We start from the raw sequence: 3,582 nt of genomic DNA, 5'->3' as shown, positions 1-3,582 counted from the left end.
TATTATTGTATTTATTATACCATTTTTATTATAATTATATTTATCATTACTATTATAATTATTAAATTTCCTGCTCATTTTATTATTATGAAGTTATATATTTTTATTATTATTGTTTTTCTATTTATTTTTATTTTTCTTAATATAGTTATTATTATTCATAATAATATTTTTATCATTATTGATATTATTATTTTTTATTACAATTAATATTTTTATAAATCCTCTTAATCTAATTAACTAGACGGAAAAAACACATACTACATTTTAGTCACTGTGTATTAAGTTAACTAATAAATAAACTTATATATGTTCTCGACCAAGAGGTAATCCACTGTTATTCAGAGTGGTAGCCCTCTTATCAATTATAAAACATCAGATTGAGCAATTTGCCAATCATTGATGATAATGAGCACACCTTATTCAACTGACCAACTTGCAGCTCTAGTAGCCAACTGGCCAGGCCTAGGTCAAGGTAACCATTCAGCTGCTTCTCAAAAGCTTGATACTATGATATCAAAACTAATAGCCACAGTCAGCATACTTCACACCCGCGTATCTACTCTTGAAAAAGAAAATATTGCTCTAAAAGCAAATCTTTCTCAACAGTCAAACTTAGCATCTCCGAGCTTAACCACAACTCTTAACTGGGCAAGTGCAGTCAAGCACGGTTCAGAAGCCAATAAAGCAATTATCACAACAGTCAACTAAAATGCCAAAATTGTAGAAATGAAATCAAAAAGAGCTATAATTGCTGGTCTTCCAAAATCCTCTGACAATAATCAGAGGCTACTTTCAGTTCAAAGCATGCTCAAAAAACTTAACTATAATGTTGCTTTTAAAGTTGTTGGGCATTTCATAAAAAAGATTAACAATACCACCAGTTTAACTACTATAGCAGCCGAACCAAATGAATTGATCATCGTAGAGTTTGACTCGAAAGAGCACCGCAATGATCTCGTATATAATGCAAAGCAACTTGCCTCAACAGACGAATTAAAATCTGTCTACATTCGCCCAGACCGTACACCTCTCAAACAAGAAACATTCAACAACTTAAACAAAAAGCGTGCTACCGAAAATGCAGAATTATTGGCAAAAAATTTACTTGACAAACCCTTTCGATTTGTCAGCTGCGAAAAAATCAAATGCATTGACACATCCAAAACAGTCAACATCAATGGAAGAGAGAACCCATTTCTCAAATGGAAATCAGCTGCTGAAGCCATTAAGTCACTCTCAACATCTCACTAATTCCTTCCTTAACAAGGCCAGCTCTTCCATTAAATTATCTCATCTTTCGTGCTTCTACACCAATGCAACCTCCCTCAATCCCATAAAACTCATCGAACTGTCCTTACTTGCAGAAAACAACTCTTTTGAGATTATTTTTATCACCGAGACATGGTTCAATGACCAATCAACTCCCTCTCTTCCGAACTACAACCTCTATCGTTCAGACCGTTGCAATCAAATCGGAGGAGGAGTAGCAATATACACAAACAATAAAATCATCTCAAACCAAATAGAGGAACCCCTACTACACAAAGATTTTATTCGTTACTATTCAGAACAATTATGGGTCGAACTAAAGCTTCTGAATGAAACTCTACTCCTAGGCTGCATTTAATGACCTCCATCCTCAGGCATCGAAGCCTTCTCAGAGATTTTAAGTGCTATTTTCCATGCTAAAACTTTAGTATCAACCAAAAAATACAACGGTATCATCATTGCCGGTGATTTCAATTTCCCAGAGATTACTTGGACTTCCAATTCAGTCTTTTCCTCTAGTAAAATTGGTCTCAGTTCTTCATTTGTCTCTCTCTTTCAAGATTGTCATCTTCACCAAATCGTCACTGTCCCTACTTTCAAACCTGCTAATCGCCCTATGACAAACACTCGTTATCTACTAATATGTGACTCTCCAGATCGTACTTGTGAGATTAACATCGGTCCTCCACTCAGTTTGTCTGATCAATATCATTGTTCTATCACCTGGCATTAAAAACTGGCTTCCAGCGTAAAATTATCACATTTCAACAGCTCTAAATTTATATACAAGCTTGGTAACTACGAAAACATCAACGAAGAATTCAATAAGGTTGACTGATCATCTATTTTTAAAAACTCAAGCGTGGAACAATGTTACCAACTTTGGCTCAACAAATACAATGAATGTTGTCATCAATTCATCCCTCGTATGCCAAACAAACCATCATAGTTCAAAATGGAAAATCACATCCCTGGTTGGGGAATATAGAGAAACTAGAAAGCTCGTAAAAAAAATAAGTCGTTCTTCTCTGAAATCCTTCGAAATTGCCCTTGCCAATGATAAGCGTAACCCTAAAGGACTGTTTTCATACATAAATAGTAAACGCTCTGTAATTAATCAGATCTCATCTATGCGAACCACCAGTTCCAGTGAGATCATTAGCTCTGATAAAATTACAATAGCCAATTCACTTAACAATCAATTTCAATCAGTTTTCAGCAAAGAGCCATCCAATGACAATCTTCCCCGTTTTGATCGTAGAACTAACACAATCCTCCATAACATATCTTTCGATACTCTGGCGATTCTTATGGAACTCTCAGCACTAGATATATCTAAATCACTTGGTGTAGACAATGTCAGTCCTCACGTTTTACGCTTTTGTTCTACCTCAATGTCTTCTCCACTTACTCTCATCTTTCAAAAGTCAATGGTGAAATTCCGAGTTCATGGTCCAAAGCAAATGTAGCACCTTTATTTAAGAAGGGCTCTAGAATTGACCCATCAAACTACAGACCAATATCCCTCACCTCAATTCCATGTAAAATAATGGAGAAACTAGTTAAAAAGGCAATTATGCAGTACCTAATATCAAACAATCTTTTATCAAATAGTCAACATGGATTTTTAGAAAAAAAAGCATGCGTTACAAATCTCCTTGAAACAATGGACTTCTTGACTGGAAATATAGCCAGAAAACTACCAGCTGATGTCATATTTCTGGATTTTGCAAAAGCTTTTGACAAAGTCCCACATCAACGAATGCTTCACAAATTAAAAATGTAAAGAATCGAAGGCAATCTTCTAAATTGGATAAAAACTTTCCTACTCAACAGGTCTCAAAGAGTCATCCTTGGTGACACTCAATCGAATTGGTTACCTGTGACAAGTGGAGTTCCGCAAGGATCAGTCCTAGGTCCAATTTTATTTGTCATTTTCATCAATGATCTGCCGGATGTAATAAGCAAAGAAAACAGTTGTAAGATCTATGCTGATGACACTAAAATCCTAAGCATTGTCAACTCACTTGCCGCTCAACTTCAACTCCAATCAGATATTGACCAAATTGTTCACTGGACTAAATCTTGGCTCATGGAGTTAAACGCAAAGAAATGCAAGGTCATGCACTTTGGTCAAAAAAAGTTCACTCCTTTCAAGTACTCAATGGAGGAATTAGGCCCTTGTTCAATTACGACTCGAACTACATTGGAAGCAACCACTTCTGAGCGTGACTTGGGAGTTCAAATTACCAATGATCTTAAAGTAGAAACCCAATCCATAATTGCCTCATGTAAAGCAAATCAAATGCT

At 35.5% G+C, this 3,582-nt stretch overlaps 1 protein-coding gene across 1 annotated transcript in view; it reads left to right on the top strand.

The window, feature by feature from the left end:
* Positions 1-243: 243 nt before the first annotated feature.
* The window catches only part of LOC149877115 (E3 ubiquitin-protein ligase HECTD1-like), a 189,035-nt gene continuing 185,696 nt past the window's right edge, over positions 244-3,582 (top strand). Inside the window, exon 1 of the mRNA XM_090074536.1 lies at positions 244-285. The gene's annotated coding sequence lies outside the window, so the exon portion shown is untranslated. The remainder of the gene's footprint in view (positions 286-3,582) is intronic.

The sequence above is a fragment of the Hydra viridissima genome, unplaced genomic scaffold (assembly GCF_058129835.1).
Source record: "Hydra viridissima isolate aposymbiotic clone 2 unplaced genomic scaffold, HvirCarnegie_v1 scaffold_17, whole genome shotgun sequence".
NCBI lineage: Eukaryota > Metazoa > Cnidaria > Hydrozoa > Anthoathecata > Hydridae > Hydra > Hydra viridissima.
The sequence above is the reverse complement of the archived record's forward strand: the minus strand, read 5'-3'. Positions and strand labels throughout refer to the sequence as shown.